The sequence below is a fragment of the Mandrillus leucophaeus genome, unplaced genomic scaffold, assembly GCF_000951045.1.
Source record: "Mandrillus leucophaeus isolate KB7577 unplaced genomic scaffold, Mleu.le_1.0 Scaffold316, whole genome shotgun sequence".
Lineage (NCBI taxonomy): Eukaryota > Metazoa > Chordata > Mammalia > Primates > Cercopithecidae > Mandrillus > Mandrillus leucophaeus.
This window is the reverse complement of record NW_012103321.1, coordinates 226448-243385: the sequence shown is the minus strand read 5'-3', so window position 1 is coordinate 243385 and position 16938 is coordinate 226448. Positions and strand designations below refer to the sequence as shown.

Here is a 16938-nt window from a genome sequence, read left to right as displayed (position 1 = left end):
CATCAATATTTGAGCATTCAGGTTGCTCCACTATCTTGACAACGTGGTATTGCCAGTATTTTAAATGTAGCTATTTTAGAGGGTGTGAAGTGGTGTCTTATTGAAGGTTTAATTTGCATTTATCTGACATGTTACATTTCAAAAAACGTTTTATTTGGAATACTTTGTACTATTTATTTGTATTTTCTCACATTAGAGTGTGAGCAGTAGAAGGCTGGAAGCCTTATCTTGTTTACTTCTCTATTCACTTTACCTGGAATTGTGACTGCCATTCAGTATTGGCCAATTTGTTGGAAGAAAAGAAAGAAGGAAGAAAAAGAAAAAAAGAATGGAAAAATGAAAGATGGAGAGAGGAGGGAAGAAAAGAAGGAAGAAAGGACAGAAGAAGGAAAGAAGGAAGAAAGAAGGGAAAGAGAAAGCAAGAAAATTAATTGGCATTGCTATTTATGGCCTCTGTGAAAATGTTTGTGTTTGGCAGTTTCTTGAAACATCAGCTGTATTCATCTGGTGTTTGAGTGCCACAAATTAGTTTGCTTAAAATAGCAATAAAAAATGTCTGGCAATGGCTGGGCACCGTGGCTTAAGTCTATGTGATCACATTGGGAGGCTGAGGCTGGAGGATCCCTTGAGCCCAGGAGCTCAAGACTAGCATGGGCCACATGGCAAAACCCCATCTCTACAAAAAGTATAAAAATTAGCTGGGCATGGTGGTGCATACCTGTAGTTCCAGCTACTAGGGAGGCTGAGGTGGGAGAATCACTTGAGCTCAGGATGGGGAGGTTGCAGTGAGCTGAGATGGTGCACTACACTCCAGCTTGGGTACAGAGCAAGCCCTGTCTTAAAAAATATATGTATTTTATATATATATATATATGGCAAAAAGGAGGTAAAGGAAAATGCCAAATACATATAAGCCTTTAAAATTTATAAAACATTTTAAACTACAAAATGACAATTTATATCAACTGATCTGTGGCAAAGGTGCCAAGGTCACATGATGCAGAAAGCAATTTCAATTAAGTGGTGCCAGGAAAATGGAATATCCATGTGCAGAAAAATGAAATTGGGCCTTATCTCACTCCATATACAAAAATCAGCTTAAAAATGGGTTAAAGACTTAAACACAAGACCTGTAAACTATAAAACATGACTGGAAGAAAACACAGGGGAAATGCTTCTTGATATTGGTCTTGGCAAAATATTTTTTAAAATACGACCTGAAAAGTGCAGACAACAAAAGCAAAAATAGGCAAGTAAGATAACATCAAACTTAAAAGGTTGCTGGAAACAATCAACAGTGAAGAGACAACCTACAAAATGGGATAAGATATTTGCAAATCATACATCTGATTTGGGGTTGAGATCCAAAATATATATGGAACTTAAAGAAGTTAAGATTAAAAAAAATTAAGAAATGGTCAAAGAACCTTCTCAGACATTTCTCAAAAGAAGACACAAATGGCTAGCAGGTAATGAAAAAAAAAATGCTTAACATCACTAATCAAAAGAGAAACACAAGTTAAAACCACAATGAAATATTAGCTCACACCTGTAAGAATGGCTTTTGTGGCTTTTGTAAAAGCTTGAAATACAATTTCCTTCTTTTCTCTCCAATTTTCTTTAAAATCTCTTTACTCTCTAAGAGTCACCATTTTTGAATGTTTATAGCTAGAAATAATCTACCAGTAGCACCTTTTCGCTTTACTTTATGGTTCCTATCACTCTTTAAAATGATTTAAATATTTGATTAAGTGATAAAATGTTTCATATTACTCGGATCTACTCTAATTTTGTAATTGGTTGGGCTGTACATTATTAGAGTATTTAGATAAACTGTGACTTAACAAATCTGAGTGATACCTAAGCTAGTCCCCGTTTTAAAATGATCATGTTTTAATATAATTATATATCATCATGTTTTTACATAATTTGTATTTGTTTTTAATTTGTATTTGTTTCAGGGTCAGGAAAGTTAAGACTTTTTCATATGCTGACTAGTTATTTGTTTCTTTTCTTACAAAGTTCTTTTGTTCATCGATGTTTCTTGTTGTTTGTTTTTTGTGAGTTTGTTCTCTGTTTTAAAAACTAATTTGTAAAGCTTTTTCCCTACATTTAGGTAATTAGCTGTGGGTCCTGTGTTTCTTGTTTGTTAAATGCTTTTTCCTTTTGTAATGTTTTAAGCTTTGCTGAAAGAGTGTTTTTTATTTTTTAAGTGTTGTCTAAATTATCAAATTTATGGTTTCTGAATTTTGTGTCTGCTTAGAAAGACCATCTCCGCCCTAAGTTATAAATAAATTCAGTCACGTTTTCATCCAGTTCTTTAATGGCTTCATTGTTTACTTTAAATCTTTGATCCATCTGGAGTTTATTTTTATCTAAGTGTAGTGATTTGGAGATGTGGCTTTACTTTTTCCAAATGACTATACAGTTATCACAGATTTATTGAAAATTTTATCTTTACCCACACTGGTTTGAGATGCTCTCTTTATGGAAATTTCCATATGTAGTTGGGTGTGTTTCTGGACTTTCTTTTCCATTGATGCTTTTGTGTATTCCTGGCCTATTATTGAAGTGATATGAACTGCAGCTTTACCGTATGTTTTATTATCTGGTACAACTCCTTATTCTTCCTCTTTATAATCCAGCTAGTTTTATACGTTTACTTTTCAAGCTACTGTAGTAACAGTTTTATTTTGTAGATTTTAGAGTGTTCTTTTTTTTTTTTTTTTTCCCAAAAGAAATGATGATTTAACATTGAGCTCTTATTTCTAAGAACAAGATGAATTGCAATTTATTGAAGGCATATAGTATGTCTTTCCATAGATTCTGAAAAATTTTCACCTTGTAATGTCCTACACATTCTGTATAAAGTTTGTGTTTGCAAAGATCTTTCTGTTTGGGACTGTGATTGAGATCTTTTCTTCCATTATATTTTTAAATTGGTTATTATTTATATATGAGAGTTTACATTTATTAACAATATAAATATCATAATGTCTTCATTTGTAACAAATTTCTAGTTCATTCTCTTTTTTCACACATGCAATTATATTATCTGTAAACAACACTTTGCTTTTTTTATTTTATTTTATTTTTTTTGAGATGGAGTCTCGCTCTGTCGCCTAGGCTGGAGTGCAGTGGCGTAATCTGGGCTCCCCACAAGCTCCGCCTCCCGGATTCACACCATTCTCCCACCTCAGCCTCCCGAGTAGCTGGGACTACAGGTGCCCACCACCAGACCAGCTAATTTTTTTGGTATTTTTAGTAGAGACAGGGTTTCACCATGTTAGCCAGGATGGTCTCGATCTCCTGGCCTTGTGATCTGCCCATCTTGGCCACTTTGCCTTTTATTTTTAAATATCATCTGTTTCAGATTAGTATAATTGTTGGTAGTACTGCTCATCTGGGTCCAAATCAGACATTGCCAAGTTAGTGAAATGTTGTGACCCTCAGTTTCCTCATCTGTAAAATGCTGAGAAGGGCAGTGCTTACCTAAAAGGGACAATATAATGATCCAGTTAGTAATGTGTATAAAGCAATTAGCAAAATGCCTAGAACATAATAAGCATTTACAAATGTTAATCATTGTTTTATTTTTTCTCAAAGTTAATTGCAGAGTCTAGTCTTTTATTATCATCATTAAATAATATTAATAGCAATTTTAAATGACTTTCAGTGTTGATATGTGGAATGGCCTAATGGTCTCTGTGCAGAGTACTGATTATAGTATAGTGAACATATAGTCTAGATTTTCCAGAGCTACCATAGCATGCAATTTTATTATTTTAAATAAAAACAATAAATTATTATAAATCTAAATGACACTTAATTTTATGTTTCTGTGAGATATAAATATAAGTGAATTCACAAATTGGAAAAAGAATGGTGATAGTAGGAAGCTTTAATTAATATTTCATTCTTTTATGGAAATATTTATTACTTTTTATTTATATCATAAGTATTTACGCTTTATCTTTCCTGATTTTAAAAAAGTAGACATCATATTCAGCTGACTGATCTGCAACGTCAGTTGGGAAAATTGACAGAACCTTATATGGTGTGTTGCCCGAAATAGACATTCAATAAATATCCTTTGAGTAAAGGTAAAAATAAATAAACCCAACGATTAGGAAATAAATGGACTCAGAGAGTATATATTTTTTCCAGATTCCACAGGATGCGAGCATATGCAGTGGAAACATTGTGTTATTCCATCCTCAGAAGAAAAGAGACAGTATTATACTTCATCTCTTACTAGTACATGTAACATTCTTTATTGAGAAAAATGTATTTAATAAGGAGTCACTGTGTGCAAAAACATTAACGTAGAGGCTTAAAATGTTAAACACTCTTTCATCAAGGAAGGTTTTATTTTTTTTTTTCTCCTTATTGCACATGTGCTAAATCTTACTCTAATCAGCTAGTTTTTTTCTTTCACTCATGGTGGAAATTGCAGATAACTTGTTTTTACTGTAAAACCTGATTTATATGCTTCAGCTAAATGCAGAGATTTCATTTATGAATGCTAGTCAGTGATTTATTTCATTGTTTTCTTTTTTGGACAAGTCACTGCAAAATATTTTTTTTCCAAGCAGGATGGCATTAACCTTTTCTGATTGCAAAGCCACTCTCCTGGCAATATCAATAATACTTTGTCATTTCTGTCAGTTACTTTACCACATTTGATAAACAAATAAATACAGCCCTACCTATCAAAAAACCAAAATGACCAGTGTGAGAATCAGTCCTTTGATAATCATCTACAACAGATTTTGGAGCCTCTGTAATATTTCATAGAATTGGCCTTTTTCCAGTTGCTGCTGATATTGGGATTTGAGTTAATTGCCGTTGCATCTCAAACAACAGAGCAGGTGCTCGTAGAAAGAACATTCCTTGTGTTTTCTTTGTTATTTATAGTCAGAGCTCTTCACCACTAAACCCTTGAGCTGGCTTTTTAGAGCCCACTGTATAACAATTTCATTCACTTTCATGTCAACAAGCTTTGGCTTGATGAATTAAAATGGAAAAATGCTGGCTAAAGCACCGCAGCCCTACATGATTCATTTTGCTGCAAGTTTCTGGCAGCTGCCCAAGAATGACCTACTATCTTTCTAGTGTCCTTATCATTTTCCCATCTGGAAAGGGCTAAACCTTACTGTACACTGGGGAGTTAAGGGCCTGTGCAGGCTGCATTTGAAGGCCATTAACAATCATAACTCTAAAAATCATCACCCTCTTCCAGGCAAGGTTAAGAGTAGTCTATAGGATACTTAGGAAGGTCACTATTTTACTTTTCTTTAAATAAATACAAAAAAGGGCACAATTTCTTTAATTACCTAGGACTGCATGCTAACTTGATCCATTATATTTTTAAACATTTTGATCAGTCTTACAATTAAACAAAGGTCATTTCGAGGAGCCCATCCTAAATTATGTAACTTCTGATACTAGCTGTGAATTTACTATTAAACAAAATTATTTATTCATTCACTTAATCTTCCTTTATACAAATGGATTTTCTTGAAGGAGTCATAGGTAGGATGGCTGTTTTAGTGATTATTTTAGCAATTAACTATCACGTTGCAAAAGTTATTAGGGAAAAATACCTTATTTTTGAAAAGAGAGGCTAAATGATGGAAGAATCATTCTAAACTCTAGTTACAAGCTTGTCCAAGCCATGACCCACAGACTGCATGCAGCCCAGAATGGCTTCAAATGCAGCCCAACACAAATTCGTAAACTTTCTTAAAACATTATGTGATATTTTATTTGTGGCTTTTTTTTTTTTTTGCTCATCAGCTATCATTAGTGTTAGTATATTGTATGTGTGGCCCAAGGCAATTCTTCTTCCTTCCACACTCTTGCTAATTATGGCAAGGTTTTATTATTTATAAATAGGCTTTCTTAACTAACACTATGTGTAGATTATAAGTAAATTAAGTTTAAAACCCGATACTAACTGAGCATTTATCACCCAAGAAATTGTCGAAGCATAAATATAAGGCTGTGAATTCTAAACAATTATAACTTTTAGGAAATGAAAGCGCCCTTGTTACTGGATATTTAAACTAACAATTTAAGGCTTTCAGCAGTGAACTTATAATGCACATTGGTAATTGTTAGTCTTGTCTCTAAAGTGGAAAAAGATGTAGAGATGGCCAGGATCTCTGACCAGCCATCATTGGTAGGGTAATGAGGAAGATCTAAACACAGAGGGCAAAGCCAAGCAAAATGCTCACTCTTTAATAAGGAGAAACATAGAATCAAATTATCTCTCTGCCTTCCACCCCAAACTGGACATTTGTTTAGGAAATGTAACCACTTGCAGGGGCTGCTGGGTGGTTAGAAAAGTCCAGAAACTTGAACCTTGAATCCCGTCTGGCAGTTGAAACACTGGAAGGCTGCGGAGAAAAGGAAGGGAAGAAAATGCAGTTTCAAAATTAGTGTTGCTGGTTATTGAATTCTGCCTAGAAAGATGCTTATTTGGGGGTGGGGTGGAGGAGGTGGCAAAAACTTCCAATGGGATTTTGTTTTTATAAAGGTAAACCCAAGATCTAATCCTGGAGTGGAAACTGAGGGTTAAATGTCTGTGAATAATAATGAAAGAGGTAAACTTCACGGTGAATAGAATTGAGCCAGGAGGCTAATTCTATACCTGTGTGGCAGATCTGAGAATGGCCTATCAGCACCTCTGTGAGACTTGAGACTCAGGGTGGGGGCAGTAACTCCAGGCTAAGAAGAATATAGTCGAAGACTCTCCCACTGCAAGGGAATTTTCAACTTTTCATTCAGTCATTTGACTAATATTCATTCATTGGGCACCTACCTTATGCTGACATTGTCTAATTGGGCAATGGTCATAAAGAATCCTTGGGATTGGGTATGGCCCTGAGACTGTAAGAGCAGGAATGCTTACCTAATTTATTTCTGTTTGTTTCTCTTCCTTTTCTTTTTTTCATGTCCCTTCTGTACTCTTAAGCTGTTATTAAAGTTTTATTAAACCCCATAGCCTTGTTGTAGATTGTGGTTAAGAATTTAAGAGAGGAATGTTTTTCAGCTTAAAAGCAAAGTGACATGACCATATAAAATTGCTGATATTAAGAGAAAAAAGAGAATCATTTTATGTGATAGCAATAGACGGCCAGAAAGAATGGTGCAAGACACCAGCTTGCTAGTGACCAACAACCACAGAATAAAATTGTGGCCCGTATTAACCGTCCTCAAAAGAGTCTCAGAAGTGCTGTTAAGGAGTGCTGAAATGGCTACTACTGCCCTCAGATTCAAGCAAGTAGGGTCTCTAATGCCTGGGACTGGTTAGGCCAACCATTCCTTTGGGACAAGGTGACCTAAATCTGCACCAGGGACGCATGAGTATTCTCCCACCATTCAGAGTATTCTCCCACCATTATACCCCACCCCACCTTTAACAAGGGTTGATCAGATGCTTCTAAGGAGCATCATGACCCTCATCTATGGGACATCCCAGGGGCCTGTGTCCAGGACCCAGTTTCCGGATGGTGGAGCTATGCAGAGTGCTTTGTTTACTGGCCAGCCTGCTTTTTCCATTGCAGGATCATGCAGAGTTGGGCCTAGAGAATGGTGCTGACAAGCTGACACATCCTCATTCACATGAGGCACAGAACGATTTCAGCATTCTGTCTTACCTACTATCTACCGTTGACTTTTACATTTAAAATGCATATGAAGGCCATGTGTTGGCTCTTTGAGTTTTCACCACAGCATTACCTCAAGTCCACAGCACACAAAGGTGGTGAAGGGCTGCCATGGTGTTATTTACTCTATGTGCACCCCCACCAGTGGTACCTAGGATTGTCAGTCCACCCCCTCACCAGGCAGTCTTGGGGGAGCACACTTATCTCTGCAGAGGACAGGCAAGTGCTATGCAAAGCCAATGGGCCCTTCAATTGATAATCTCTTTTGCTTCTTATTGATGCGGTGATGTTTTACTCACCCTGCTCTGTCTTAGGTGTACCACATGAGGAACAGACATTTCTGGTGAGAATGAGACTGTTCTGTCTACCCTACCTAAGGGCTTTTTGCCTATTGTCCCTGCTGGTTGTGGCATATGGAAGTCGAGGGAGCAGTCAACATTGAAACCAATCAAATTATAGGAATGCTATGATTATGGCCTACTCAGTTGGGAGATGTGTAGTTCTATGTTTTTACAATGTAAATTTTTGTGTGGTAAATTTAACATGCCCAGAAAACAAAATGCGGTTCACATTTTTTTCTGCATACCCTGGATATTCTTTTGTTGTGGTCATCATCAACAAAGCTCAGTAACAATTGTTGAAAGGGTCATTGGAAGCCATTATCCACAGACAGCAGGATGGATAATGCAATGGTATGACTAATGATGGAACCAGCAGTAAGTGAATGACATTAGATAATTACAGAGGCAATAAGGTCTATATTGTTTCAATACAAACAATTTCTGAAGAGCATGGCATTATTGGTAATGTTGTTGCTACCTCTTTTCTCCCAGTGGGAGATATGAAATTAGACAGGGATGGCACACTTGACAATAAAGGGACACAAGAGATGGTTCTTGTGTCCTACCTCATCTTGGACAGCTATTATGGCTGAGGATTCTTTTGGTTTGAGCAAGTGGACCTAAAATCTTTGAATTCAAGTCAGTCTCATGTGCACCTTTTCCTCAGGTCCAACTCTTGACCATGATGCTTGAGGCTATCCAGTGGTCAGAATAAATGAAGAAGGAGGAAAAGAAAGAAGAAGGAAGAAGAAAGGAAAAAATTAAAAGAAGGAGGAAGAACAGATAAAGAAGGATATACCAAGGGGGAAAAAAATGTTCTTCCTAAGACAAAGGTCAAACATTTGAGAACCTCTAGGGGCCTCTGCAGGCTGCATCAATGAGTGTGCAGCAGATGGGCTGAGATAATAAGGAGTGGTAGGAATTCTGGCTTATTTCACAAACAGTTATTACTGTGAAAGATGCTGGGCCCAATTTTGCTAAATCTTTCAAATGTTCAAGAGAAGCTAAAATAAAATCGTTAGGTGAAATACTACTAGTTTTAAATACTGGTAACTAATTAAGATGCTAAAAGTTCTGTGCGAACTTTAGGAGGTGTCTGGCTCACCTACAATCAGTTTGCCAGCTCAGCCCCAAGACCTGGAGAACCATACAGGTTGGCAAGTCAATGACACCCAAGCCTTCCAAGAACAGGGAAATCCCTGTCAAACAGGAGATACAGCAACTTTTGGGAAAGGAGATCGGAAATGATACCAAGAAATACAATCCAAAGAGAGTTGAAAATCAAGCATTCTTGATTAGTTCTCTAATCCCTTCTAAATCCCTGCCCGCCAGCACTACAACCCTGGATAGCTTTTTGCTTCTTCCTGGATGTAAAGTGGGAGAAGGGTATGCTGGGGTTTGGTCCCTTTCTGGGATACGGAAAGTCTGCCTGTGACCTTCAGGATGTTGTGTTAGAGACAGGGATTGAATCTAATTGCAAAGACATAATTTTTGAGGTTTTGGATGAAGAAGGAGTTGGGGGAAGGTCCCCAAGGTCTGATGTAGACAGAAACCATTTAAAAAGCACCTCTCTTCAAGCACATGCACTCAGTGAGGCCCTGGAGAAGGGTGAGGGATTAGGTTACATTGCCTGGACTAAACCAGCCATCTTAACTACACGTCAGTGGTTGGAGATATATATATATATAAACATTAAACAAAATATAGTTTTTCAGAAAAACTGTTTATTGGGCAACTTTATTGGCCAATCTCTGCACTGGCTTTGCAGGTATACTGTGAATCCTCATGTGTTATTATTATTCATTTTACTGAGGAGGAAGATGAGACTAAATTTAAATGACTTGCTTAAGACCATAGCTAATAAGGAGCTGAGCCAGAATTTGCAACTGTTTATTGCTACAAAACCTGTACTATTTTCATTGAGTTAATTTGATTCACTCCATCCTTATTTATATGAAATATATTGAGCAGAGGATGTGCTCCAAAACTATTCTCTAGTTTCCTCTTCTTATGTCTCTAGCTACTTAGCCCATGCACTTTTGTTATAACCCTGAATTTTCTAAGTGATAAGGATGGTTTCCCAGCAAAATAACAGTTTTTTTTTTTTTTTTTTTTAAATTGGGAATGAGTTTACAATTATCAGACCTTCACTAGACTAATTATCTTCTACTTAACAGGCTGTATCACAGTTTTTGTAGTGGGAAATGATAGTAGATTTTAAAAGATTATCTTAAAATTGCAGTTCCTCTTTTTCTCTCTATAGAGCATGGCAACTGGCAACAAATCAGCTCACTAAACATGTGGCGCTCAGATTCTGCCTTCTTTAGACATTGGCCACCATCCAAAGCAATAAATAGGAAGATTTTTTCTTACAAGTGACAGAATGCATATTTTAAAAGTATCCATAAAAACTTTATTCAGAAAAGTAACTTGCTGAATTAATAATTTTGTTATAGTCATGTAGTGAAGTGTAAGAAAGATAGAGTATTTGTACCTTTTGATGATAAGATTGTTCTATACCACGTCTTTTTAATTATTCTTCCAAGTGCATCAGTCTGGTTGCAAAGCTAATGGGTTGAGGCTGTCTGTGAAGAACTGGTCCAAACCCCTGGAGAAATTCTCTGACAGCATGTAGTTGAAATCCTATTATGGCTGCTCCATAGCCAAATATTTGAGGCACCGATCAATGCTGGAAGTATAAGACAGAAAGAGGTGCAGAATGAGATTGAGGGCTCTTCACACTGCCTGTTGCTCTTTCACTTTTATTTGGTCGTATGAGCATTAAATAAAATTTTAAAAAGAGGAAAAGAAAACCTTGAGCCTCAAATTGAAAAAAAAAAAAAGAAAGAAAAAGAAAAAAAGCATTTCCTCATAGGACTACTTCATCTGTCAGCATCTCTTTTATTTCCCCTTAGTAAACCAAAACATTAGCACAGCCTTGTAGATACAAGCTACAGATTCCTCGGGGCAAATTGCGCACCTTTAACTCTTTAAGGAAAAAGAGTTCTGTCCTGTAATTATTACTGTGTGTCAAGTTTGTTATGAAGGAACATGAACTATGTAGCTTCTCATGAGGCACTTGAAGATTAAGGCCCTCAGTCAAAAGGGACTTGAGTAGAAGAGAAGGAAGAATCAGAGTTTGCAAACTTTAAAAAAAATAGAGACATAAGTATTTATTATCTGTGCATCAGTGAGATTCACATTTCTTAAAATATGCAAACTAAACATTTGTGAGGCAAATAAAAAAGACTACAAAACATCCAAAGAAATCGCTCATATTTACATATAAAAGAAATATCCCACTGATGCATGTTAACACTAATGATTTAAAATACTGAGCACATATTTTCTCAAAACTAAGAACAATCGTTAGAAATTTGTAAAGCCCTTTAAAATATGCAGTGTCAAGGGTTATGGAAACAGCACTATAAAAGTTAATGTCTTGCATATATTCAAGGATTAAATTAAAAATATTTGGTATTTGGAATGAGGCTAATATAACATGAAGCTTAGGAAAAGTATGTTTGAATACATGAAAAATGAATGTAGAAATGAAGCCAGTGGAGGTGGAAAAAAGCCAGGGCACAGGAAAAAGAAAACGAAATAGGAGAAGTGTGTCACGTAAAAACATAAATGCTCCTGTATTATTTGGCAGCTATGTAATTCACATTCATTTTATTTTTTGCAAGCCCAAATATGAATACTTTGATTTTATACTGAAGGAGATGCTGGTAGAGCAGTTATAAATAAGAAAACCATTTAGAGACTTTATAGTCCATGTAAAACCTTACTGAACTTTTAAATAGCATTTTTAAAGGACTCAGTCAACCTCAGATTCTTCTTGTGCCAATTTTACCCAATCATGTAACCAGTGGCTTTGGGAGAAACTCCTTTAGAGATGTCTATTTTGCAGATCAGTGACAGAAAACAAACTTTGCTTTTCTTTCTTGTGGTCTGCTCTTCTTCCTCATGTTGTATTAGTCAGGGTTCTCTAGAGTGATAGAACTAATGGAATATATATATATTAAGTATTAAGTCACACGATCGCAAGGTCCCACAACAGACTGTCTGCAGGCTGAGGAGCAAGGAGAGCTAGTCCAAGTTCCAAAACTGAGGAACTTGTAGTCCGATGTTCAAGGGTAGGAAGCACCCAGCACAGGAGAAAGATGTAGGCTGGGAGGCTAGAGCAGTCTCTCTTTTCACATTTTTCTGCCTGCTTTACATTCTAGGAGTGCTGGCAGCTGATTAGATGGTGCCCACCCAGATTAAGGATGGGTCTGCCTTTCCCAGCTCACTGACTCAAATGTTAATCTTCTTTGGCAACACCCTCACAGACACACCCAGGATCAATAATTTGTATCCTTCAATCCAATCAGGTTGACACAGTATGTAACCATCACACATGTGTTAGAGGACTCTGCAGTTATCCAAAACACAAATGAGAAACAAAGCAGTGTTGCAGATGGCGGCATACAGAGGGGGCAGCATATAAGAGCAATGAATATAGACTGTACTTATTACAGGTTCGCTTTCAGGGCTGAATTTCCAAGAAAGATGTGGATATTATTCTCTACTTTGGGGACCGTTATTTTCCCACTTTTTTCAGAGGTTCTTCATTGTTGTACAGATTCAGGTTATCAAGGTCAGGACTCTTCTCCTTGACTGTGAACACCACTTTGCAGCCAAGAAAGGTTTGAGGAAGACATTGGCAGGCATTGTTTGTAGGGAGAAACTGTCATTTCTTAGGAGCCAGGCATGCCAGGGACTTTACATGTTGTGGCAGTCAGGATCCTAGAAGGAAACAGATGGCACACTCAAACAGGGGTAACTGAGGAGAATTTAATAAAGAGATGCTTTACAAAGGTGTGTGCAGGGTTGTTTTAGGGAAACTGGCAAAGGATGTTGCAATGCAGAACTAGCAAAGGTTGGGAAGCCTTGAGCACCAAAGCACCAGGAGATGGAGCAGCTGTAGTAATCCAGAGAGACAAGAGGCTTCTTAACAAAAGCTATGACCTTCAATAGGTTGGCACAGTTTGCCCACAGAAGACCCAGCAAGAGAACGGGGGAAATCAATATCCTGACTACACTTTCCTGTCTTTTCAAAATCCTTTTGGTCTCTTCTATCTGCCACTCCAAGCTAGAAGCCAGAGGGCAAGGTTGCCCATTGATTTAGTTGATAAATGTCAGCTATCTAGAGTACAGAAGAGTAGAAGATGGGCAAGTAGAATTGGAGAAGGAAATGAAGAATATCTAGAATAAATGTTGCACAAGGGGCATAACATCTCACTCACCTTTTACCATAGCCTAATAAGAAATACATTACTAATATCTGCAGTTTATGCTTAGGAAAACTTAGATCCAGAAGGTCAAGGAACTTTTTTACAAGAACACACAGTTAATAGGTGACAGCATCAATATTGAAATCTAGGTCTTTTCAATCTAAACCTTTTTTTTTTCTTTTTTTTTTTTAAAAATATGAAGTTTCTCATAGGAAAGTGAGAGGGTTGGTGGGGGTCGGAAATGAAAGCACAAGAAATGGTAGAAAAACAAGTCTAGGGGACAAATGTAACTATACTTATTAAGCACTGGCTATGCCCCAGGCACTGGTTTAAGCTTTTTATGTTCAGCATCCCATGGATCTTGTCAACTATACGAAATAGGTACTGGCATCCCTGTTTAGGGAGGAGGAAGCAGACCCTTAGAAGACTCAGTAAGTCATCAGGGTCACTCAGGCAGAAAGTAGTAGACTCAGAACTGGAACCCATGTAGATTCCAGAATTCATACTCCTAACAATTAAATTATAGAGAATGTGGAGGGGAAAAAAGAAAAAAAAAATGTCTGAGTGTCTGGCAAAATTGTCCCAAACTCTCAGGCATCCTAAATGCTTTTTCTTAATATAGTACGATCACTCTTTTCTTTCTGTTTCTATTCTGTTCATTTTGCTATTTATGTGTTATAACGTCGAAGTTGATGATGGTGGCAGAAAGAAGGACATAAATGCAACTTGGGCCCTTGTGTTATTTTGGGAACAACTGTGCATATCTGAAAGGCATATTCAAATCTGAATTCACTATATTCCCTCTTAAATATACTCATCTTTATATATGCTCCCTCAATTAATGGCACAATCTACATTTTATTCTTACCAAAAACCTGGCACCTTCTCATATTTTAAATTGCTGTTATTATTTACCAGATTCCTCTGGATGATTCTCTAAAATCACTTTCTATTATTCTGAAAGCACTGCATCCCTTTTTAGAATATTTATTGCACTCCTTTGAAATCGTGTAGTTATATATGTCTATTATCAGGCACTGTGTCTTTTGCAGTTACTTTTCAGTCCCCAATATGATGCTTGGTACATAGTGCCTCAATAAATGGTCTTTGAATGACCAAATGGAAATTGGGCCTCTGTAACTTCTCTGTGTAATGGAAAGTATCTGACTTGTGGTGAACATATTGAGAAAAGGATGTCTCAGATTTTCCAGCCTTTCTCTCCTAGCAAAGGCCAGATAAGGCTGTGATTGCCTAACTTCCTTTTTGTTGCTTTTGATGTCTCACCTGATGTAAGCCCTGCTGTTTTTCAAATGTCAGACTGACTTGGAGTCAACCCTTTGATTTGCTGTTTTGTGGGGTTTGCAGATCCTGAGTTAGGTGCATTTTGATTCTCTGTGTTTTTATTTCCATGAACTCTTCCAGAGGACATGGGTCAGGAAGACTTCAAGGTTAACCGATGACTAACTGGCATTTTCAACCAAGACTATATTTTTAAACTTGCAAATACATTGGACAGCTAGTGAAATGTTTTGGCACTTGTCACTATTATTAGTAATGATTTAAAACCAGAGGTGTTGACAAATAATTCTTGAATTAAAGGTATCAAAGTAGAGTTTCTTTAAGGTCAATGAACATAAAGCAAAAGCCTTTTGCTTCCAATGGAGGTGTGCACAGCTTGCACTGAAGAAAGAAGCATATGAGGCTACACTCTTCAGGCTTTGAATGCTACTTAAACTGTCTTTTCTGCCACAGAAGTAGATGCATTCCAAATCTCTCTGTGTCTCTCTCTGTCTCCTACAATGGTAATTTTCATTGGTGCTCAACTTATCTTTCTGCTAACCAACTTGCTGAGAAAAGAGCCCAGCCCCTCAGCACTGCCTGGGCACTGCAGCTTTGTTTCTAGTGGATTGTTTTCTCTGATGGCAACCTCTTGTCTTGAACTGACATTCCACTCTGCTCACTGCTCCCAGTGTCATCTGTTATATTAGCATCTGTAGCAGCTGCTGCTTCTTCTGGCTCAAAAGTCTTAATGCTTGCCTTGAAAATGTCATTCCTTCACCTCTCTCAGTACTCAGACTTGCTCATCAGTTTGTTTCCAGTTGTCCTCAAATGTGTTCAGAATAAATGATGCACAAAGGACAATTTAAGCATAGCAAAGCAGCTGTAGGCAAGGCATCTGCAGCTCACCGGGCTATTCTTTCATAATAAAATGTGTCACATTGTCATTTGAATGTGTCTCTGGCACAGGAGACACTGACTGTGTATCTGCTGTGGCAATAACAACATGTTTAGTGGTTGCCAAGCAAAGAGGGAAAAAAGATTAAATGAAGAAGGTGTAGAAACATCAGTTAATATGAGTTGCCTTCCTTTGCTTTTTCCTAAATGTAACTTTTAAAAATGTTGTTTATAACTGACACGTGATAATTTATTTTATTTTATTTTATTTTTATTTTGCTTTAAGTTCTGGGATACATGTGCAGAATGTGCAGGTTTGTTACATAGGTATATATGTGCCATGGTGGTTTGCTGCACCTATCAACCTGTCATCTAGGTTTTAAACCCCGCATGCATTAGATATTTGTCCTAATGCTCCCCCTCCCCTTGTCTCCCACCCACTGACTGGCCCTGGTGTGTGATGTTCCCCTCCCTGTGTTCAGACACAGGATAATTTTACATGTTTATGGGGTACAATGTGATGTTTTAATACCCCTGTTTATTCTATAATGATTGAATTTGGGTAAATAGCACATCTATCACTTCAAACATTTATAATTTCTTTGTGGTGATGACATTCAAGATCCTCATTTTTAGCTACCTTGAAAAATATAATACATTTTTATTAACTGTAGTCACCCTAGTATGTAATAGAACACTGGAATATATTCTTCCTATCCAACTGTAACTTTGTACTCATCTACTCTTACCTCCACCCCTCCCAAGCCTCTGGTAATCACTCTTCTATAATCTCTACTTCTGAGGTCAACTTTTAAAGATTCCATCTATTAGTGAGATCATGTGGTATTTGTTTTTCTGTGCCTGGCTTATTTCACTTAACATAATGTCCTCCAGGTTCATCCATGTTGCCACAGATGGAAGGCTTTCATTCTTTTTTATGGTTAAACGTATCCCATTGTGTATATAGACCATATTTGCTTTACCCTTTCTTCTGTTGAAGAATATTTAGGTCAATTCCATCTCTTGGCTATTGTGACTAGTGCTGCAATAAACAGATCTCTCTTTGACATGCTGACTTTATTTCCTTTGCATATATGCCCAGAAATGGGATTGCTGCATCATATGGTAGTTCTATTTTTAATGTTTTCAGGAAGCCCTATACTATTTTCCATAATAGCTATACTAATTTACACTCCGAACAAAAATGTGTAACAGTTCTCCTTTCTCTGCATCTGCATCCTTGCCAGCATTTTTATTTATTTATTTTTATTAGACTTCTAGTTCTAGGGTACATGTGCACAATGTTCAGGTTTGTTACATATGTATACATGTGCCATGTTGATGTGCTGCACTCATTAACTTGTCATTTACATTAGGTATATCTCCTAATGCTATCCCTCCCCCCTCCCCCCACTCCTTGGTAGGTCCTGGTGTGTGATATTCCCCACCCTGTGTCCATGTGTTCTCATT

General features: G+C 37.1%; 1 long non-coding RNA gene across 1 annotated transcript in view; it reads left to right on the top strand.

Annotated features, from left to right (window-relative positions):
• Nucleotides 1-16938, top strand: part of LOC105545020 — a 345853-nt gene that overhangs the window by 295097 nt on the left and 33818 nt on the right. Inside the window, exon 5 of the long non-coding RNA XR_001006856.1 lies at nucleotides 4168-4263. This is a non-coding gene — a long non-coding RNA (uncharacterized LOC105545020). The remainder of the gene's footprint in view (nucleotides 1-4167; nucleotides 4264-16938) is intronic.